The sequence below is a fragment of the Scyliorhinus torazame genome, chromosome 3 (genome assembly GCF_047496885.1).
Source record: "Scyliorhinus torazame isolate Kashiwa2021f chromosome 3, sScyTor2.1, whole genome shotgun sequence".
Lineage (NCBI taxonomy): Eukaryota > Metazoa > Chordata > Chondrichthyes > Carcharhiniformes > Scyliorhinidae > Scyliorhinus > Scyliorhinus torazame.
In genome coordinates, this window is record NC_092709.1 from 370,627,797 (window position 1) to 370,651,890 (window position 24,094).

Below are 24,094 nucleotides of genomic sequence, written 5' to 3' on the forward strand. Positions count from 1 at the left end.
CTTTTTACTTTTCTGTAAAGACAGTGATTGCATCTTTTAAAAAGAGGAAAAAAATATATAATAACAAAATATCCAGAAAATGTTAACCTGAAACAGTGGTTATTAGCCTGCTTTACTTACTTAGCAACGCAGGGCCCAGGATATCAATGCTACTGAGTGGTAAGTAGGTAAAATTCTTTGGTGAAGGTATGGGTTATACCGGGGGATAACTTGAAAATATAGTTTGACCTGAATAGCACCCACTGAAGCTTGCATCGGAGTCGGGGAGTGAGAATCCCTGATCACCATTTAGAATGTCGGCCCTTTTTGGTATAGGGGGAATTCTAAGAATAGTGGTGAGTTTTTAAAAACAACCTGAACAGTGGCGCAGGAATGTGGCGACTAGGGGATTTTCACAGTAACTTCATTGCAGTGTTAATGTAAGCCTACTTGTGATAGTAATGAAAATTATTATTATTACATCAGAGCTCGGAGCTAGTTTGGGATTAGTCATCTCTTTTAAAAATTCATTCATGGATGTGTGCCACGCTGGCTGGGCCTTGAACTGAGTGCCTTTCCAGATGATTCCAGAGAATTTAAGAGTCAACCACATTGCTGTGGGTCGGGAGTCATATTTATGTCTGACCAGGTAAGGATGTCAGATTCCCTTCCCTGAAGGCCGTGAGCGAACCAGATGGGTTTTTATAACAATCGACAATGGTTTCCTGGGCATTTTTAGACTTTTAATTCCAGAGCTTCATTGAATTCAAATTTACCATCTGCCCTGGCGGGATTCGAACCGGGTCCCCAGGGCATTGGTCTGATTGGTGTTGAAATGGGTGTTTACACCGTACTATCCCACACAAGGGGTGGGATTCTCCGAAATGGAGGCAGAGTGTTCGTGTCGTCGTGAACGCCGTCAAGGTTCACGACGGTGCGAAATGGCCCCTATCCCGACCGATTCAGGGCCCGATGATGGGCTAGGAGCGGTGCCGCATCATTTACGCGTGCCAGGCCTTGGCCCCGCATACATGACGTGGCCGGCGCCGCATATCTGGCGTCACCCGCGCATGCGTGGTTGCCGTCCTCTCCGAGTCTGCCCCGCAAGAAGATGTCAGACGGATCTTGCGGGGCTGCGGAAGAAAAGAGGTCCTCCTTCAGAGAGGACGTCCCGACGATTGGTGGGCACCGATTGCGGGCCAGACCCCATTTGAGGCTCCCCCCGGTGCAGGATCCCCCACCCCCCCCCCGCCGCAGGCTGCCCCCCAGCGATCCCGCGCTGTTCCCGTCGGCAGCGACCAGGTGTGGACGGCGCCGGGGGGAACCCGCCGTTTTGGGCAGGCCGCTCGGCCCATCTGGGCCAGAGAATAGCAGGGGTGCTGGAGAATCGCCATTTTGGGTGTTTTGGGCGATTCTCCGGTCTGCGCCGCGCGGAACTCGACGGGGCCGTTCTCGCCGCGTGGGAGAATCGTGGGAGGGCGTCGGACCAGCATCGCGGGAAAATTTGGCCACCCAGGCGATTGTCCCAACCGGCGCGGGAGCAGAGAATCGCGCCCAGGGCTCCAGATGTTGCACGTCTGAGATCACATCTTAGTCACCTCAATGCGGGTGCTACTGTCACAAGTTGCAGCTGTGCAGCCTGACATTTCCCCGAGGTTTCAGATTCAGACCATCACTGCCGCGGTCCTTTAATTATTCTTGTCCTCAATGTTTCATTTCGGAGAGAAGACAAAAGGACCAATGGCTCTAGGGCCGAATGTAATGGAGGAGACGAGGCTAGGAGAGGTGATGTGGAACACAGCTTCAGCCCCCCCTGAGGAACAAGGGGAGCCCGAGCACGGGCAGGAGGGTCAGGAGGAGAGATAAAGACAATTGAGGCAATGTGAAATCAAAGAATTTGAAAGTCTCCTATTTACAAATAAGGGCGGGGCAACATTGAGCACATCTGCGCTTACAAACACAGATATATTCTGCCCCTTTAGTCTGCTCCACCATTTGAGAAGCTCATATAACATACAGTGCAGAAGGAGGCCTTTTGGCCCATCGAGTCTGCACCGACCCACTTAAGCCCTCACTTCCACCCTATCCCCGTAACCCAATAACCCCGCCTAACCTTTTTTGGACATTAAGGGGCAATTTAGCATGGCCAATCCACCTAACCTGTACATTTTTGGACTGTGGGAGGAAACCGGAGCACCCGGAGGAAACCCACGCAGACACGGGGAGGATGTGCAGACTCCGCACAGACAGTGTGTAGAAGCCAAGTATTTCAAATACAACTAGTATAGGTAAAAGATAGCTGTTTAAGCATAAATGTTGAGCCCCAGTTTTAAATACCCATTTATACAGCATAATTCACTTTTACTGAAGTCCGTTGTTCTGGCAAATGCATATTTTCAAGATAATGACACTGTCTTGTGCTAATTGTCAAGGTCAAGGGATTGAATACACAGCACCATTGTTCACAATGCAGATAACAGCTAGGTCAGAAAAGCTGATGTTGCACATTGAAGATGGACGGCTTGCCATCAAATCAAATGTGTTTGAGTCTAACCCAAACCAATTAGGATTATATTGGGGTGTAATTAGACGATTTAAGACAGATATGAAAGTGTATAACTAAAAAGTTTCTCCCCGCCATTTTAGGTTTTATTGTCTTTGTAAGGTTAGGTTAGGTTAGGTTAGGTTAGGTTAGGTTAGGTTGGGGTTTTGTTGTCTTTGTGAGTATTGTCTTTGTAGCTTAAGTTTTGTCTTTCTGTTAGTTTAGTCAGTTTTTGCCTTTGATTCTAGTCTCCATTTTAGTTTATGTCTTTTGGGGGTTGTCAGTTTAACAGTCTGTGTCAGTGATGTTAGTCCATTTTTGACTTTGAGTTTGAGTTTAGCTGAAGATAAGCTTTCTCTCTCACTTCATGTTTCATTGCCAGACTTTGACCTTTAAAAAGTTACTTTCGAGCTGTCTGCCTAAGCAAAGAAAGATAATGTCTGTAATTCTCTGAAAGCTTCGAATTGTCTACGAATTGCCTTTTAAATGACTTTCAAATTGTAATCAAGCGACTACAAATAAAACAATTCTTTTTGGCACCTGAGGAGTTTATACTGCAAATTTCTGCTGAGTTCCAGTATTCGCAAAGTGCTACTGATAACCGAATAGCAGAGATGATATAAATTCCTTCAACTATACACAGTCGAATAATACAAGGAATCGAACAACTTAACACAGTCTATAGATAGTACAAATCTTACAACTTGTCGTATTGCGCCAGGACTTGATTCATCAACTAAGCTTCCCCCAAACTTGGCGTGGTTCGACAGGTTAAGATTCCTTATAAATTAAAGATTCCTTTTAATTGGCGAGCCAGCCAGGAGTCGAACCTAGAATCTTCTGATTACAAGTTAAGAATCCTTAAATTATAGTTTCCTTTAATTGGCGTAGTCAAGCAGTCGGGGGGGGGGAGTACTGAGGACGACCTTCGGAGGCCCAGGTGACGACGGAAAGCTTCGAAGATAATCGGAGGAGGTCGGGAACCTTCGGGAAGCTTCGGAGATAATCGGAGGAGGCCCAGAAGACAGCCGGAACCCACGGCTAGACTGGGGTAAGAAATATCTTTTTCACCCATTAAAAGTCTTAAAGCCGCATCAATCAGTACTTCGACCCTTGAAAAGAACATTTTTTATAGACTGTGTTAAATAAATCAAGTGCCTTCGGTCAGACTATCAGACGTGACTGAAAGACTAGTCACTGCAGTAACTAAAATAAAACGGCAGTCAGCGATCAAGAAAAGTTATGGCTGATCCAATTCAAAGTGTAGATTCAGAGCCTTTAGCAGACAGAAAATTACTCCCCACTACATCCAAGGGGGGTGCTGGAATACCAGATGTTTCTGTTGAAGATATGTTGGGGGATTGTAGATCTTTCACTCGTAGACATTTTAACCTATGTGAAACCTCAAAAAAAATTGAATCAAAGTATGATATCCCCAGAGGACAGTGGTCCTTCAATAATATCAAGAGAGCATGGGGAAAATGCACACGATTACACGGTGCAGAACATGTAAAATGGTCCCTGGTAATTACGGGACAGATACACAGTCAGCAAGAGATCATTGTTAAAAATAAAAGTGATCATCAGCTTCAGTCCACTAAAGACCAACTAAGTGCAGTTCTTGAAGATTTGCAAGATGCAAAATCCAAACTTGAGCATTATGATGAAATTAGAACAGATTTGCAAAATAAAACCTCTGAACTCCAGCAGTTAAATGTTCAAATCGCAGAATTTCAAAATCAAGTTTTTGAAGTGGAGTCAGAATTCCAAAATCAAGTTTTTAAAATGGAGTCAAAATACCAACAGCTGCAATTAAATACTGAACGAAGTGATGATGAGTATAGGTCTACTAAAAAACAATTAATTACAGTTGTTGAAGAATTGCAAGATGCAAAATCCAAACTTGAAACAGAATTGCAAGTTGCAAAATCCAAACTTGAGCATTATGATGAAATTAAAACAGAATTGCAAGTTGCAAAATCCAAACTTGAAACAGAATTGCAAGTTGCAAAATCCAAACTTGAGCATTATGATGAAATTAGGACAGATTTGCAAAACAAAACCTCTGAACTCCAGCAATTTCAAATCCAAGTTTTTAAAGTGGAGTCAAAATACCAACAGTTGCAATTAACTACTGAGCGAAGCGATGATGAGTATAGGTCCACTAAAAAACAATTAATTACAGTTGTTGAAGAATTGCAAGATGCAAAATCCAAACTTGAAACAGATTTGCAAGATGCAAAATCCAAACTTGAGCATTCTGATGAAATTAAAACAGAATTGCAAGATGCAAAATCCAAACTTGAAACAGATTTGCAAGATGCAAAATCCAAACTTGAGCATTCTGATGAAATTAAAACAGAATTGCAAGATGCAAAATCCAAACTTGAGCATTATGATGAAATTAAAACAGATTTGCAAGTTGCAAAATCCAAACTTGAGCATTATGATGAAATTAAAACAGATTTGCAAGATGCAAAATCCAAACTTGAAACAGAATTGCAAGATACAAAATCCAAACTTGAATATTATGATGAAATTAAAACAGATTTGCAAGTTGCAAAATCCAAACTTGAGCATTATGATGAAATTAAAACAGAATTGCAAGATGCAAAATCCAAACTTGAAACAGAACTGCAAGATGCAAAATCCAAACTTGAGCATTCTGATGAAATTAAAACTGGTTTGCAAGTTGCAAAATCCAAACTTGAGCATTATGATGAAATTAAAACAGATTTACGAGTTGCAAAATCCAAACTTGAGCATCATGATGAAATTAAAACAGATTTGCAAAACAAAACCTCTGAACTCCAGCAGTTATCTTTTCAAATAACAGAATTCCAAAATCAAGTCTTTGAAGTGGAGTCAAAATACCGACAATTGCAATTAAAAACTGAGCGAATTGAACTTGAAAATTGCAAGTTAGTGAAAGAAAGATGTGTTTTAGAAAGAAATATAACCAGCGTGAATGAACATTGTAAATCTTTGACAAACATGCTTTCTGTACAAAAGATTGAACAAACTCAGAAAGCAGTCCAAGCCACCCACCTAGTGGCACAATCGGCAATTGCACAGCCGAGATCAATTGTTAAAAATAAATCATTTTCTCTGTCGGATGAATCAGACGAAGATAGTGTTCCTACAATACAAAATACTAAAGCAATTCGACTAGCCCCTTTAAAACGCAAACGGGTTAGAGTTGGAAGCAAAAAAATAGAAGAAGATGGTGAAACTATCACTAGAAACATATTTGACCACCAATGGGTTCATGAACAAATTGATCCTTCTAAAATTGACGAATGGTCCAAGGGTCTTCCACACCCTAAAAAGGGTGGTATGACCACATGGGATGGAATTCACAGATTACAAGCCATTTACAGTCTCCACCCACTTGATGGAGTACAAATTCTGACTATCATGCTAGGTACTCGTATAAGTTCGACCCTTAGAAATGAAGTAGAAGTTGCCCTTGGAGACGATTTGCAAAATTTAGAAGCTGGTTGGCTAACAATCAAGAATTGGCTATTACAATTTCGCCCCCCGAGGACCAATTGGTCTAAGATCACAGCTTGCTTTCAAAAAAAGAATGAAGATATTCAGGATTTTGAGGAAAGATTTTTACGTACTTGGATGGAATATTCAGGGATGACACTCGACCAGGAAAATGACACATGGGATGCAAGCACTTTAAGTCCATTAAAAACGGCTTTTATAGCCGGTGTTAAACCTGGAGTTTCTGCTGCCTTGAATTTGGTTTTACCAGCTTGGGCTACAGCTGGCACATACCGAGACATAGTTGACCGATGCATTCAGATAGATCGTGGTTTGCACAATCAGGCAACTTTTAACACTGCAGCTGCTCAAATGCAGCCTATTGCTCAAATCCAGCCCATGTTACCTGCTGCTCCAGCGGCGGCTGTTGCAGCACCTGCAGGAATATCAGCACTAACTACAACTTCACCACCAGCGCTAGAGCAAACATGTACCCTTGCTCCATTAAAATCACGTAAGGAAATACCACAATGTCTTTTCTGTGGTAGAATAGGACACTGGATGGCAAAATGCTATCAAAAACAACGGATGGATTCGAGAGATGATAATGAAGTAGACAATGTTCACTACAATACATTTCCACCTCATGGTCAACCATGTAACACGTACCAACAAGACACACCCAGTATGGCTTCTGGTCAGCAACACTGGCTAAGCAACTACAACCATGGGTTGCTTTTACAGTTAATCAACAACAGTATCATAATAGCCCAACTGTTTACCACATGGCTTTACAGAATCATCTCAGGCAACTGCCTGTTCGGCGTTCCACCATTATCCAATATGAAGATGATGTTCTGATAACCTCTATCAATAAAGATGATCATGACAAAGATTTACGGATGGTCTTGAACCACCTCAGTACTAACAGTCGCAAAGCTAGCTTTCACAAAGCACAAATTGCCCAGAAAGATGTTTACTTGGGACAGAAAATTTCCAAACGAAAAAGGGAACTTACTCAGAAGAGAACGGCTGCCATCAAAGCAGCTAAAGAACCCTCAATGTATCGCTAAAAAGTTGCCAAGAACTGTCAACTTAAGAAAACTGTCATTCTGAACGTTGCTTTATTAATTTAAAGAAATTAACATATCTTGTTAGCTGTGTTTCCTTTAACAGAATCGGCAAATTCATCGACAGAAAATCAAGATACAGCACAAGATTGGTTCAGTTATATATTTAATAAGTTATTGTATTTGATATTTTAAAATAAATGTTTGGAATTAGCCTGGAAATTAAAACTTCAAACAATGTGGAAGCTGTTTTTTTAAAAAAAAAACAATCTTTGATTAAAAGCCAAAAGAACATATCGTTCAAAGAAATTTGATAACGGGAATTTGGCAGCAATCCAACTTTTACTCCCAGTCCATTTGAGTGACAAAAAAAAAAGTTTAAAGATGCGAATGGCATCATTCCAAGCTATACGCCTCTTTTTGTCTCTGCAAGAAAATTAACCCTTTCAACAAGCTTTTGTGTATTATCCAGAAGATGTCAAAGACTTGACATCAATTTTGATAATCATTTTACCATTTATTACTAGATCATATGTTCAACTTTTATTGTATAATAATTTTACATGAAGTTATTATTAATTACCAATGTGATCAAATTTGATTAATCTATTAATTATAATAATTATTTTGAAATGCCTGTTGCAATGTTAATTCCATTTTGTTGTTTAAAACTGCAATGATTCTTTGCGCTTTTACCTATCCTATCGCATTAATGATGTATTTTAATCTTTCCTGATATATCTCAATTTTTCGATTTATCAAAGGGCCGACTGTAGAAGCCAAGTATTTCAAATACAACTAGTATAGGTAAAAGATAGCTGTTTAAGCATAAATGTTGAGCCCCAGTTTTAAATACCCATTTATACAGCATAATTCACTTTTACTGAAGTCCGTTGTTCTGGCAAATGCATATTTTCAAGATAATGACACTGTCTTGTGCTAATTGTCAAGGTCAAGGGATTGAATACACAGCACCATTGTTCACAATGCAGATAACAGCTAGGTCAGAAAAGCTGATGTTGCACATTGAAGATGGACGGCTTGCCATCAAATCAAATGTGTTTGAGTCTAACCCAAACCAATTAGGATTATATTGGGGTGTAATTAGACGATTTAAGACAGATATGAAAGTGTATAACTAAAAAGTTTCTCCCCGCCATTTTAGGTTTTATTGTCTTTGTAAGGTTAGGTTAGGTTAGGTTAGGTTAGGTTAGGTTGGGGTTTTGTTGTCTTTGTGAGTATTGTCTTTGTAGCTTAAGTTTTGTCTTTCTGTTAGTTTAGTCAGTTTTTGCCTTTGATTCTAGTCTCCATTTTAGTTTATGTCTTTTGGGGGTTGTCAGTTTAACAGTCTGTGTCAGTGATGTTAGTCCATTTTTGACTTTGAGTTTGAGTTTAGCTGAAGATAAGCTTTCTCTCTCTCTTCATGTTTCATTGCCAGACTTTGACCTTTAAAAAGTTACTTTCGAGCTGTCTGCCTAAGCAAAGAAAGATAATGTCTGTAATTCTCTGAAAGCTTCGAATTGTCTACGAATTGCCTTTTAAATGACTTTCAAATTGTAATCAAGCGACTACAAATAAAACAATTCTTTTTGGCACCTGAGGAGTTTATACTGCAAATTTCTGCTGAGTTCCAGTATTCGCAAAGTGCTACTGATAACCGAATAGCAGAGATGATATAAATTCCTTCAACTATACACAGTCGAATAATACAAGGAATCGAACAACTTAACACAGTCTATAGATAGTACAAATCTTACAACTTGTCGTATTGCGCCAGGACTTGATTCATCAACTAAGCTTCCCCCAAACTTGGCGTGGTTCGACAGGTTAAGATTCCTTATAAATTAAAGATTCCTTTACAGTGACCCAGTGGGGAATCGAACCTGGGACCCTGGCGCTGTGAAGTCACAGTGCTAGCCACTTGTGCTACCGTGCTGCCCTCTGTGTTTGTGCAGAATTCCAGGGGCATGAGGGGGGGGACATGAAGGGGAGCAGGGTGTCACTCACCTGGTGGGGAAAGGGGGCGGAGGCAATGGGATCGACAATTGGGGTGGGGGGCCTGAGGCCGGTGAGCAGGGGCAAGGTCTAATGGCCCCAATGACAGTGATCCTTGGCGGGTGTATGGGTGGTCTGCACTCTGACTTTGAAACCTTTTCAAAATGGAGCCCCGATGTGTGTGTGTCCGGGTGTGCTGGCCTCTGTGGGTCCCACAAATCACTTGTTGACTGGTTTCACTCCAAGCACTAAACAATTAACTGACTGTGGGAGCGTTGAGATGGGATAGCAGCAGAATTGGCAGCACGATCTGCACCAGCTTTCCCATCCGCAATAACACTGAGGGGTAGGTTCTCGCTGCCAGAGTTTCTGATGTGGTGAAGAATCGTGTATTGGGTAAAAAACGCGATTGGTGCCCCATTTCAATGCTCTGGCTCCCCGCAGGCGGCAGCAGGAAGCTACCAGTCACATACAAATGGCAGGATGCAAATACTTTGGGCTGGATTCTCCAATTCTGGGGCTATGTTCCCATGCTGGCGTGGGAATGGTGGGGTTTTGGCGCAGAACAGCCACCGATTCCCTGTTTTGCCGGGGGCTAGCCTGCCGGCAGAGGAGAGCACCGGGCTCTAGCTGCCGATACGATCCGGAGAATTGCCGGATCCGTGGCCACGCATGCGCGTGGCGGCCTGCAGCGGCCGCACCGTGCTTCCTGGCAGATTCCGCTCGCGGGATTTCGGCGTCGACAACGGTAAGATCCTGCCCTTTATTTCCTCCCATTTGCACCCGATTAACGGACTGGACTCGAGATTCTCCAGATCTCTGTATTCTCTGGCCGTCTCAGCAGAATACACATCGGCGAGGGTTGGTGTCAGCGTAGCCCTGACGCCGTTCGCCTCTCCATGGATCAAGGGGCCCCAACGTCCATTGAAGGCTTTCCTCCTGCACACAATCCAAATCCTGCCCATCCCTCCTCTGTCAGACCCCCCTATCAAACCCTCCCATCAGACCCCCCTATCAAACCCCCCCATCAGACCCCCCCCTATCAAACCCCCCCATCAGACCCCCCCATCAAACCCACCATCAGACCCCCCTATCAAACCCCCCCATCAGACCCCCCTATCAAACCCTCCCATCAGACCCCCCTATCAAACCCCCCCATCAGACCCCCCTATCAAACCCTCCCATCAGACCCCCCTATCAAACCCCCCCATCAGACCCCCCTATCAAACCCTCCCATCAGACCCCCCCATCAAACCCCCCCATCAGACCCCCCTATCAAACCCTCCCATCAGACCCCCCTATCAAACCCCCCCATCAGACCCCCCTATCAAACCCTCCCATCAAACCCCCCTATCAAACCCCCCCATCAGACCCCCCTATCAAACCCTCCCATCAGACCCCCCAAATCAGACCCTCCCATCAGACCCCCCCAATCAGACCCTCCCATCAGACCCCCCATCAGACCCCCCCAATCAGACCCTCCCATCAGACACCTCCTATCAGATCCACCCATCAGACCCCCCATCAGACCCCCCATATCAGACCCCCCATCAGACCCCCCAATCAGACCCTCCCATCAGAGCCTCCCTATCAGATCCACCCATCAGACCCCCCCAATCAGACCCTCCCATCAGACCCCCCATCAGACCCCCCAATCAGACCCTCCCATCAGACACCTCCTATCAGATCCACCCATCAGACCCCTCATCAGACCCCCCATCAGACCCCCCATCAGACCCCCCCAATCAGACCCTCCCATCAGACACCTCCTATCAGATCCACCCATCAGACCCCCCATCAGACCCCCCATATCAGACCCCCCATCAGACCCCCCATCAGACCCCCCTATCAGACCCTCCCATCAGACCCCCCCTATCAAACCCCCCATCAGACCCCCCTATCAGACCCACCCATCAGACCCCCCATCAGGCCCCCCCTATCAGACCCTCCCATCAGACCCCCCCCTATCAGACCCTCCCATCAGACCCCCCGAATCAGACCCTCCCATCAGATCCCCCCATCAAACCCCCCCCTTTCAGAGCCCCCCTATCAGAGCCCCCCTATCAGACCCACCCATCAGACCCCCCATCAGACCCCCCATCAGACCCTCCCATCAGACACCCCCCATCAGACCCCCCCTTTCAGAGCCCCCCTATCAGGACCCCCCTATCAGACACTCCTATCAGACTCCCCAATCAGACCCCCCCACCAGACCCCCCATCCGAATGCCCCATCAGATCCCCCAATCAGACCCCCCCTATCAGACCCCCCCTATCAGACCCCCCATCAGACCCCCACACCAGACCCCCCCATCCGAATGCCCCATCAAACCCCCATCAGACCCCCCAATCAGACCCCCCCTATTAGACCCCCCCCGATCAGACCCCCCCATCAGAGCCCCCATCCGAATGCCCCATATAACCCCCATCAGACCCCCCCCATTAGACCCCCCATCAGACCCCCCCTATCCGACCCCCCCATCCGAATGCCCCATCAAACCCCCATCGGACCCCCCCTATCAGACCCCACCATCAGACCCCCCCATCCGAGCCCCCCATCCGAATACCCCATCAAACCCCCATATCAGACACCCCCATCAGAGAAACCTCACTTGAGGCCACACATATACGCAGAGCCCCAGATGAGCCCCTCCCCTTTGAGAGTCCACCCCCCCCCCCCATCACATACCTTAACCCCATCTCAGAGTATGTTGTTAAAACTAATTCGAGGAGCTGTGACTTATTCCTCCATGTTGTATTAAAATAGTAAAAGTTATAGTCCATTGAGCCAGGGTTCCATTATGAAATCTTCCTGGAATCGTAATCCTTTTCCCAATCTGTCTCCTGATCCATTCCAATCTCTCTCCTGATCACATTCCCAGTCTCTCTCCTGATCCTCTCCCAGTCTCTCTCCTGATCCTCTCCCATTCTCTCTCCTGATCACATTCCCAATCTCTCTCCTGATCACATTCCCAGTCTCTCTCCTGATCCTCTCGCAGTCTCTCTCCTGATCACATTCCCAGTCTCTCTCCTGATCACATTCCCAGTCTCTCTCCTGATCCTCTCCCAGTCTCTCTCCTGATCACATTCCCAGTCTCTCTCCTGATCACATTCCCAGTCTCTCTCCTGATCCTCTCCCAATCTCTCTCCTGATCCTCTCCCAGTCTCTCTCCTGATCCTTTCCCAGCCTCTCTCCTGATCCTTTCCCCGTCTCTCTCCTGATTCTTTCCCAGTCTCTCTCCTGATCCTTTCCCAGTCTCTCTCCTGATCACATTCCCAGTCTATCTACTGATCACATTCCCAGTCTCTCTCCTGATCCTCTCCCAGTCTCTCTCCTGATCACATTCCCAGTCTCTTTCCTAATCACAGTCCAGTCTGTCTCTTGATCCTTTCCCAGTTTCTCTCCTGATCCTCTCCCAGTCTCTCTCCTGATCACATTCCCAGTCTCTCTCCTGATCACATTCCCAGTCTGACTCTTGATCCTTTCCCAGTCTCTCTCCTGATCCTCTCCCAGTCTCTCTCCTGATCACATTCCCAGTCTGTCTCTTGATCCTTTCCCAGTCTCTCTCCTGATCCTCTCCCAGTCTCTCTCCTGATCCTTTCCCAGTCTCTCTTCTGATCCTTTTCCAGTCTCTCTTTTGATCCCATTCCCAGTCCCTCTCCTGACCCAATCCCCATCTCTCTCTTGATCCCGTTCCTTGGTCTCTGTGGTAGTATGTATTAGGGGTCATGTGGGACTGTGAAGCCGTGATGCTATTGGCTGACAGATCCCGGGTCCTGGTTGGCTGTTGACTCCTGGCTCCGCCCTGAAGGCGGAGTATAAGAACCCGGGCTTCTCCCCGCCGCTCCATTCTGTTGCTGAACTGCTGGGGACAAGTCTCGCTCAATAAAGCCTGAATCGACTTCATCTCTACTCGTCTCTCTCATAAGTCATTGTGCGCTACAATTTATTGAGCGAGCTTAAAGGACTATGGAGCTCCGGATCGCCCCGGAATGCCTGCGGATCAGCCCCCACGCAGCGAACTCGGCAGCAGTTTTTAAACACTGGCAAGCTTGTTTTGAAGGCTACCTCCGAACGGCCCCCGGCCGGATCACAGAAGACCAGAAAATGCAGGTCCTGCATTCGAGGGTAAGCCCGGAAATTTACCCTCTCATAGAAGACGCAGAGGATTTCCCGACGGCGCTCGCAGCACTGAAGAGCATTTACGTTCGCCCCGTGAACCAGGTCTACGCACGCTACCAACTCGCAACGAGACGGCAAAGTCCCGGAGAATCGTTAGAGGAATTCTACGCCGCGCTGCTAATTTTGGGACGGGGCTGCAGCTGCCCGCCGGTGAACGCGATTGAACACACGGACATGCTAATTCGCGATGCGTTTGTGGCAGGAATGAACTCTCCCCAAATCCGCCAAAGACTTTTAGAAAAAGAGTCGCTAGGACTCTCAGAGGCACAGGCCATTGCAGCTTCCCTAGATGTGGCCTCGCAAAACGCCCGCGCCTACGGCCCCGACCGCGCGGCAGCCCCTTGGGCTCCGTGGACCCCCGTCGCGACAACCCCCCCCCCCCCCTCCCACACAGGCTTGCGCGATTAAAGCACCAGATCATCCCGGGGGGGGCCCGCTGCTATTTCTGCGGGCAAGCAAAACACTCCCGGCAGCGCTGCCGGCCCGCGCAGCTATTTGCAAAAGCTGCGGCAAGAAGGGCCATTACGCGGCTGTGTGCCGGTCCCGGGGGGTCGCCGCAATCCCCGGAGAAGAACGAGCCCAGCGCATCCCAAACGCTCCCCAACCCCCCCCAGCGCCCCATGTGCGACCCGCGGGCGCCACCATTTTGGGTCCCGGCCACCACGAGGGGGGGATGGGCGCCACCATCTTGTGACTCCCCAGCCACGTGCGATTCATGGGGGTGGCCATTTTGTCCACCCCCGACCACGTGCGATCCATGGGGGCGGCCATTTTGTCCACCCCCGGCCGCGTGCGATTCATGGACGCCGCCATCTTGGATGACAACAAAGGACCCCAGCATCGACGGCTCCACGGGGTCCGAAGAAGACGCCGAGACACTACGACCACGACTGGCTTCGGTGACGCTGGATCAATCACGGCCCCGGACGCTCCAGACGACGACAACAACGGTGCTGATCAACGGACACGAGACATCATGCCTAATCGACTCCGGGACCACCAAAAGTTTCATCCACCCCGACACGGTAAGACGCTGTTTTCTGACCATCCATCCAAGTATGCAAAAGATTTCCCTAGCTGCAGGATCCCACTCCGTAGAGATCAAAGGGTTCTGCATCGCGAACCTAACGGTGCAAGGGAGGGAGTTTAAGAACTACAGGCTCTACGTCCTTCCCCAACTCTGCGCGCCCACATTACTGGGATTAGATTTCCAGTGTAACCTGCAGAGCCTAACATTTCAATTCGGCGGCCCAATACCCCCACTCACTATCTGCGGCCTCGCAACCCTCAAGGTTGAACCGCCGTCCTTGTTTGCAAACCTCACCCCGGATTGCAAACCCGTCGCCACTAGGAGCAGACGGTACAGCGCCCAGGACCGGATATTTATTCGGTCTGAAGTCCAGCGGCTGCTGAAGGAAGGCATAATCCAGGCCAGCAATAGTCCCTGGAGAGCCCATGTGGTAGTAGTAAAGACCGGGGAGAAGCAAAGGATGGTCATAGACTATAGCCAGACCATCAACAGGTACACACAGCTAGATGCGTACCCTCTCCCCCGCATATCCAACATGGTAAATCGGATTGCCCAGTATAAGGTTTTCTCCACCGTGGACCTCAAGTCCGCCTACCACCAGCTCCCCATCCGCCCAGGTGACCGCAAGTACACAGCCTCCGAGGCAGACGGGCATCTATACCACTTCCTAAGGGTCCCATTTGGTGTCACGAACGGGGTCTCGGTCTTCCAACAGGAGATGGACCGAATGGTTGACCAGCACGGGTTGCAGACCACGTTCCCGTATCTCGATAACGTAACCATCTGCGGCCACGATTAGCAGGAGCACGACGCCAACCTCCAAAAATTCCTCCAGACCGCTAACGCCTTGAACCTCACATACAACGAGGAAACGTGAGTCTTTAGCACAAACCGGTTGGCCATCCTGGGATACGTAGTGCGCAATGGGATAATAGGCCCCGGCCCCGAACGCATGCGCCCCCTCATGGAATTTCCCCTCCCCCACTGCTCCAAAGCCCTGAAACGTTGCCTGGGGTTCTTTTCATATTACGCCCAGTGGGTCCCCCAGTATGCAGACAAGGCCCGCCCGCTAATACAGACCACTACCTTCCCCCTGTCGACAGAGGCCCACCAGGCCTTCAGCCGCATCAAAGCGGATATCGCAAAGGCCACGATGCGCGCCATCGACGAGTCCCTCCCCTTCCAGGTCGAGAGCGACGCATCCGACGTAGCTCTGGCGGCCACCCTTAACCAAGCGGGCAGACCCGTGGCCTTTTTCTCCTTCCACGCCTCAGAAATCCGCCACTCCTCAGTCGAAAAGGAAGCCCAAGCCATAGTGGAAGCTGTGCGACATTGGAGGCATTACCTGGCCGGCAGGAGATTCACTCTCCTCACAGACCAACGGTCGGTAGCCTTCATGTTCGATAATGCACAGCAGGGCAAAATTTAAAATGACAAGATCTTAAGGTGGAGGATCGAGCTCTCCACCTTCAACTACGAGATCTTGTACCGTCCCGGAAAGCTGAACGAGCCGTCCGATGCACATGTGCCAACGCACAAATAGACCGTCTCCAAACCCTCCACGAGGACCTCTGCCACCTGGGGGTCACTCGGTTCTACCATTTTATAAAGTCCCGCAACCTCCCCTACTCTGTGGAGGAGGTCCGTACAGTCACCAGGAACTGCCACAGCCGGATAGAGCGCACCTGATCAAGGCTTCCCGCCCCTTTGAACGCCTCAGTCTGGATTTCAAAGGGCCCCTCCCCTCCACCGACCGCAACACATACTTCCTGAACGTGGTGGACGAGTACTCCCGTTTCCCCTTCGCCATCCCCTGCCCCGACATGACAGCGGCCACAGTCATTCAAGCCCTTGGCACCATATTCACACTGTTCGGTTGCCCCGCATATATCCATAGCGACAGGGGGTCCTCCTTCATGAGTGATGAGCTGCACCAGTTCCTGCTCAGCAAGGGCATAGCCTCGAGCAGGACGACCAGCTACAACCCCCGGGGGAACGGGCAAGTAGAAAGGGAGAACGGCACGGTCTGGAAGACCGTCCTACTGGCCCTACGTTCCAGGGATCTCCCAGTTTCCCGGTGGCAGGAGGTCCTCCCGGACGCTCTCCACTCCATCCGGTCGCTGCTGTGTACCACCACTAACCAAACGCCTCATGAGCGCCTCCTTGTCTTCCCCAGGAAGTCCTCCACCGGAACGTCGCTGCCGACCTGGCTGGCGGCCCCAGGACCCATCTTGCTCCGGAAACATGTGCGGGCGCACAAGTCGGACCCGTTGGTCGAGAGGGTTCACCTCCTCCACGCGAACCCGCAGTACGCCTACGTGGCGTACCCCGACGGCCGACAGGACACGGTCTCCCTGCGAGACCTGGCGCCCACCGGCAACACCGGCGACACCGATCATCCCCTCTCTGCCACTGGCGCACCCCGCGACCACCCCCTTCCCGGGAGGATCGGTCCTCCTCCCGTGTCCGCCCAGGAGTGAAACAGGAACAAACACCGAAACGCTCCCGGAGACGACAACGCCGGAACAAGCACGTGCACCACCACCGGGGCTGAGGCGATCGACGAGGAAGACCAGACCGCCCGCTCGACTCGTGGCATCGGCGTGACACCAAGAATGTTGTTGGAGTGTAACAAAAAAAATTTTCTCTTACTAATATTGTAAATAGTTTCACAAACCTTGTACATAGCCCAGTGTAGGGCGAAAACTGTAATGACATGCCCGAAATTTTTCCTCCCAGGACCAGCCTTGTAAACCCCTACCACCATGCGAACCACCACACTGCCGGGTTCATTTTTAACAAGGGGTGAATGTGGTAGTATGTATTAGGAGTCATGTGGGACTGTGAAGCCGTGATGCAATTGGCTGACAGATCCCGGGTCCTGGTTGGCTGTTGACTCCTGGCTCCTCCCTGGCAGGGGGGTGGGCACGGGAGCAATAGGTCAGAAGGTGAGAGCATTGAGGGAGAACTAGGGAATAGGGACAGTGTGGCTCTGAGGCAGAGCAGACGGGGAGAAGTTGCTGAACACAGCGGGTCTGGTGGCCTGAAGTGCATATGTTTTAATGCAAGGAGCATTACGGGTAAGGCAGATGAACTTAGAGCTTGGATTACTACTTGGAACTATGATGTTGTTGCCATTACAGAGACCTGGTTGAGGGAAGGGCAGGATTGGCAGCTAAACGTTCCAGGATTTAGATGTTTCAGGCGGGATAGAGGGGGATGTAAAAGGGGAGGCGGATTTGCGCTACTTGTTCGGGAGAATATCATAGCTATACTGCGAGAGGACACCTCAGAGGGCAGTGAGGCTATATGGGTAGAGATCAGGAATAAGAAGGGTACAGTCACAATGTTGGGGGTATACTACAGGCCTCCCAACAGCCAGCGGGAGATAGAGGAGCAGATAGGTAGACAGATTTTGGAAAAGAGTAAAAACAACAGGGTTGTGGTGATGGGAGACTTCAACTTCCCCAATATTGACTGGGACTCACTGAGTGCCAGGGGCTTAGACGGGGCGGAGTTTGTAAGGAGCATCCAGGAGGGCTTCTTAAAACAATATGTAAACAGTCCAACTAGGGAAGGGGCGGTACTGGACCTGGTATTGGGGAATGAGCCCGGCCAGGTGGTAGATGTTTCAGTAGGGGAGCATTTCGGTAACAGTGACCACAATTCAGTAAGTTTTAAAGTACTGGTGGACAAGGATAAGAGTGGTCCGAGGATGAATGTGCTAAATTGGGGGAAGGCTAATTATAACAATATTAGGCGGGAACTGAAGAACATAGATTGGGGGCGGATGTTTGAGGGCAAATCAACATCTGACATGTGGGAGGCTTTCAAGTGTCAGTTGAAAGGAATACAGGACCGGCATGTTCCTGTGAGGAAGAAAGATAAATACGGCAATTTTCAGGAACCTTGGATGACGAGTGATATTGTAGGCCTCGTCAAAAAGAAAAAGGAGGCATTTGTCAGGGCTAAAAGGCTGGGAACAGACGAAGCCTGTGTGGCATATAAGGAAAGTAGGAAGGAACTTAAGCAAGGAGTCAGGAGGGCTAGAAGGGGTCACGAAAAGTCATTGGCAAATAGGGTTAAGGAAAATCCCAAGGCTTTTTACACGTACATAAAAAGCAAGAGGGTAGCCAGGGAAAGGGTTGGCCCACTGAAGGATAGGCAAGGGAATCTATGTGTGGAGCCAGAGGAAATGGGCGAGGTACTAAATGAATACTTTGCATCAGTATTCACCAAAGAGAAGGAATTGGTAGATGTTGAGTCTGGAGAAGGGGGTGTAGATAGCCTGGGTCACATTGTGATCCAAAAAGACGAGGTGTTGGGTGTCTTAAAAAATATTCAGGTAGATAGGTCCCCAGGGCCTGATGGGATCTACCCCAGAATACTGAAGGAGGCTGGAGAGGAAATTGCTGAGGCCTTGACAGAAATCTTTGGATCCTCGCTGTCTTCAGGGGATGTCCCGGAGGACTGGAGAATAGCCAATGTTGTTCCTCTGTTTAAGAAGGGTAGCAAGGATAATCCCGGGAACTACAGGCCGGTGAGCCTTACTTCAGTGGTAGGGAAATTACTGGAGAGAATTCTTCGAGACAGGATCTACTCCCATTTGGAAGCAAGTGGACGTATTAGTGAGAGGCAGCACGGTTTTGTGAAGGGGAGGTCGTGTCTCACTAACTTGATAGAGTTTTTCGAGGAGGTCACTAAGATGATTGATGCAGGTAGGGCAGTAGACGTTGTCTATATGGACTTCAGTAAGGCCTTTGACAAGGTCCCTCATGGTAGACTAGTACAAAAGGTGAAGTCACACGGGATCAGGGGTGAACTGGCAAGGTGGATACAGAACTGGCTAGGCCATAGAAGGCAGAGGGTAGCAATGGAGGGATGCTTTTCTAATTGGAGGGCTGTGACCAGTGGTGTTCCACAGGGATCAGTGCTGGGACCTTTGCTCTTTGTAGTATATATAAATGATTTGGAGGAAATTGTAACTGGTCTGATTAGTAAGTTTGCAGACGACACAAAGGTTGGTGGAATTGCGGATAGCGATGAGGACTGTCTGAGGATACAGCAGGATTTAGATTGTCTGGAGACTTGGGCGGAGAGATGGCAGATGGAGTTTAATCCGGACAAATGTGAGATAATGCATTTTGGAAGGGCTAATGCAGGTAGGGAATATACAGTGAATGGTAGAACCCTCAAGAGTATTGAAAGTCAAAGAGATCTAGGAGTACAGGTCCACAGGTCATTGAAAGGGGCAACACAGGTGGAGAAGGTAGTCAAGAAGGCATACGGCATGCTTTCCTTCATTGGCCGGGGCATTGAGTATAAGAATTGGCAAGTCATGTTGCAGCTGTATAGAACCTTAGTTAGGCCACACTTGGAGTATAGTGTTCAATTCTGGTCGCCACACTACCAGAAGGATGTGGAGGCTTTAGAGAGGGTGCAGAAGAGATTTACCAGAATGTTGCCTGGTATGGAGGGCATAAGCTATGAGGAGCGATTGAATAAACTCGGTTTGTTCTCACTGGAATGAAGGAGGTTGAGGGGCGACCTGATAGAGGTATACAAAATTATGAGGGGCATAGACAGAGTGCATAGTCAGAGGCTTTTCCCCATGGTAGAGGGGTCAATTACTAGGGGGCATAGGTTTAAGGTGAGAGGGGCAAGGTTTAGAGTAGATGTACGAGGCAAGTTTTTTACGCAGAGGGTAGTGGGTGCCTGGAACTCACTACCGGAGGAGGTAGTGGAAGCCGGGACGAGAGGGACATTTAAGGGGCATCTTGACAAATATATGAATAGGATGGGAATAGAAGGATACGGACCCAGGAAGTGTAGAAGATTGTAGTTTAGTCGGGCAGTCTGGTCGGCACGGGCTTGGAGGGCCGAAGGGCCTGTTCCTGTGCTGTACATTTCTTTGTTCTTTGTTTTGTTCTTTGAAGGCGGAGTATAAGAACCCGGGCTTCTCCCCGCCGCTCCATTCTGTTGCTGAACTGCTGGGAACAAGTCTCGCTCAATAAAGCCTCATCGACTTCATCTCTACTCGTCTCTCTCGTAAGTCATTGTGAGCTACAGTCTCTCCATTGATCTTGTTCAACTAGTCTTTCTCATGATCCAGTCATCACAGCCTCACACAGATCCAATCCCAAATCTCTCTTCTGATCCCGTCCCAGTCTGTCTCCTGATCCTTTCCCAGTCTGTCTCCTGATCCTTTCCCAGTCTCTCTCCTGATCCATTCCTCAGTCTCTCGGGCTACAAGTTCATAGCTCCTTGAAGGTGGAGTTGCAGTTGGACAGGGCGGTGAAGAAGGCATTCAGCATGCTCGGTTTTATTGGTCAGAATATTGAATATAGGAGTTGGGACGTCTTGTTGAAGTTGTACAAGACATTGGTAAGCCCACACATGGAATACTGTGTTCAGTTCTGGTCACCCTATTACAGGAAGGATATTGTTAAACTAGAAAGAGTGCAGAAGAGATTTACGAGGATGCTACCAGGACTTGATGGTTTGAGTTATAAGGAGACGCTGGATAGGCTGGGACTTTTTCCTTGGTGCATCAGAGGCTTCGGATTGAACTTATAGAGGTCTAGAAAATAATGAGGAGCATAGATAAGGTAGATAGTCAACATCTTTTCCCAAAGGTAAGGAGTCTAAAACTAGAGAGCACAGGTTTAAGGTGAGAGGGGAGAGATACAAAAGAGACCAGAGGGGAAATTGTTCCACGCAGAGGGTGGCGAGTGTCTGGAATGAGCTGCCAGAGGCAGTGGTAGAGGTGGGTACAATTGTTTCCTTTAAAAAACAGTTAGACAGTTACATGGGCAGGGCGGGTATAGAGGGATATGGGCTAAATGCAGGCAAGTGGGACTAGTTTAGTGATAGAAACTGGGCGGCATGGACAAGCTGGGCCGAAGGGCCTGTTTCCATTCTGTAAACATCTATGACTCTATTGTCAAAGGCCTTCTGGAAATCTACATAAATCACATCCACTGGTTCTCCTTTGTCTAACTTTCTGGTTACCTCCTCAAAGAACTCTAACAGATTTGTCAGACACGACCTCGCCTTGACAAAGCCGTGCTAACTCAGTGCTATTTTACCATGCACTTCCAAGTACTCTGCGATCTAATCTTTAATAACGGACTCTAAAATCTTACCAATGACCGAAGTCAGGCTAACCGGCCTATAATTTCCCGTCATTTGCCTGCCTCCCTTCTTAAACAGCGGTGTTACATTAGCCACTTTCCAGTCCTCTGGGACCCTTCCTGCCTCCAGTGATTCCTGAAAGATCACCACTAATGCCTCCACAATCTCCTCAGCTAATTCCTTCAGAACCCTGGGTTGTAGTCCATCCGGTCCAGGTGATTTATCCACCTTTAGACCTTTCAGATTCCCCAGAACCTTCTCCTTAGTAATGGTCACTGCACCCACCTCTGCCCCCTGGTTCTCCTGGAGCTGTGGCATCCCACTGGTGTCTTCTACCATGAAGACTGATACAAAGTAATTATTCAGTACCTCTGCCATTTCTTTGTTTTCTGTTATTACTTCTCCAGCCACATTTTCTAGTGGTCCAATATCTATTTTTGCCCCTCTCTTACCTTTTATATATTGAAAAAAACTCTTCCAATCTTCCTTTATATTACTAGCTAGCTTGCACTCATATTTCATCTTCTCCCCCCTTATTGCTTTTTTAGTTGTCCTCTGCTCGCTTTTAAATGCTTCCCAATCCTATGGCTTCCCACTAATCCTCGCCACTTTGTATGCTTTTTCTTTTGCTTTTATGCTGTCCTTGACTTCCCTCGTCAGCCATGGATGCCTTGTCCTCCCCTTAGCATGTGTCCTCCTCCTTGGGATGAATTTCTGTTGTGCCTCCCAAATAACCCCCAAAACTCCTGCCATTGCTGTTCCACTGTCTTCCCTGCTAGGCTCCTTTTCCAATCAACTCTGGCCAGCTCCTCCCTCATGTCTTTGTAGTTACCCTTATTTAATTGTAATACCGTTACATCTGATTGCAGCTTCTCCCTCTCAAACTGAAATGAAAAAAATGAAAATGAAAATCGCTTATTGTCACAAGTAGGCTTCAATGAAGTTACTGTGAAAAGCCCCTAGTCGCCACATTCTGGCGCCTGTTCAGGGAGGCCGGTACGGGAATTGAACCGTGCTGCTGGCCTGCTTGGTCTGCTTTAAAAAACAGCGATTTATCCCAGCGTGCTAAACCAGCCACAATATTCATATTGTGGTCACTGCTCCTTCAGGGTTCCTTCACCTCAAGGTCCCTAATCAAGTCTGCCTCATTACACATCACCAAACCCAGAATTGCCTGTTCCCTAGTCAGCTCTGTCACAAGCTGCTCCAAAAAAAATCCTGATCCCATTTCCCAATCTCTCTCCTTTTCCCAGTCCCTCTCCGGAGCAATTCCCCAGTCTCTATCCCGGTCCACCCCCCATTAGCAGCCCCAGCTACATATTGTGATTGTTTTAGAAGTTGGCGGTTTGTGGAAGCCTTGTTCTCTGGGGTTTCTCTGTAGCTCTGGGATTTCTCTGCAGCTCTAGGATTTCTTACCGAATATCACAAATCAGAATTGGAGCTGGAGAGTGTAAACTCGGTTTCTGACACACAATCCCTTCCTTTGCCAGAATCTTCGAGGCAACGTAGGTTAAAACTGCCAGAGTCAATATGGGCACAATGAGTGTTGGGCCAAGTTTATCTCGAGTGTCTTTATCTGGGGAGAGAAGAGAAATAGGTCAGGCATTTCCAACATTCCCAATGATACGACACAGGCATCAGCTCATTAATAAGATTTACCCTGCAATTAGGCAATAGTTTGTAAATAGTTGCTGATCATTGACTTGTGTCGCCCAATCCCCTGGGACAAACAGGAAAGTATTGCCAATGCCACAAGTCTAAAATTGATTATACTGAGCCAATCTGACACAATCTGTGAAAGAGATTAACATTTCCAGACTGTGACCCTTTATCAAAACTGAGAAAAGATTGAAATGTAAAATGGGTTTGAGAAAGTTTGTTTTTAAAAATCCTTTCATGGATTGTGAGTGCCGTTGGCTGGACTCGCATTTGCTGCCCACCACCTCGTTGCTCTTGAACTGAGTGGTTGGCTCGGCCGTTTCTGAGGGTATTTAAGAGTCAGCCACATTGCAGTGGGCCTGGAGTCACATGTAGGCCAGACCGGGTAAGGACGGCAGATTTCCTTCCCTAAAGGACGAGTGTGAACCAGATGGGTTTTTACAACAATTGATGGTCGTTTCTTGGTCACATCCGAACAACATGGACTGCAGCGGCTCAAGAAGGCAGCTCACCACCACCTTCTCGAGGGCAATTAGAGATGGGCAATAAATGCTGGCCTCGCCAGCAAAGCCCAGACTGATTGAGTGAATTTTAAAACTTCAAACAACAGGCCTATGTAGGACATTGTATATGTAAAGTTCCATCAGCAGTTTTCTTACTAACATGTATCAAGTGAATGTCTCATGGTGCACTTTATACTTGTGTCTTGTTACCTCAGCTTTAAGACATGAATTACCATTAAGCATTGATTTTATACATATTTTGTCTAGATTTTATGCCTGAAATAACTAATTTCTGATCAGTTTAAGGCTGTGTGCCACTTTGCACTGTTAAATAATTGTTCCAACCACTAGCAGCCATGGCAAAACATACACTAAAAGACTGTTCCCTTAACCAAAACATATTGTTGGAAAATATCGATTGTGCTTGACCTCAGGAGAACTCTAGAGCATGTCTCTGCACCAATCTGTTTTTCGCACAATATGTCCAAATGATAATAGCTGAGACTTG

At 47.9% G+C, this 24,094-nt stretch overlaps 1 long non-coding RNA gene across 1 annotated transcript in view; it reads right to left on the reverse strand.

Moving 5' to 3' along the window:
• The window catches only part of LOC140409649 (uncharacterized), a 129,198-nt gene that overhangs the window by 34,587 nt on the left and 70,517 nt on the right, over positions 1 to 24,094 (reverse strand). Inside the window, exon 2 of the long non-coding RNA XR_011940454.1 lies at positions 22,841 to 23,000. This is a non-coding gene — a long non-coding RNA (uncharacterized lncRNA). The remainder of the gene's footprint in view (positions 1 to 22,840; positions 23,001 to 24,094) is intronic.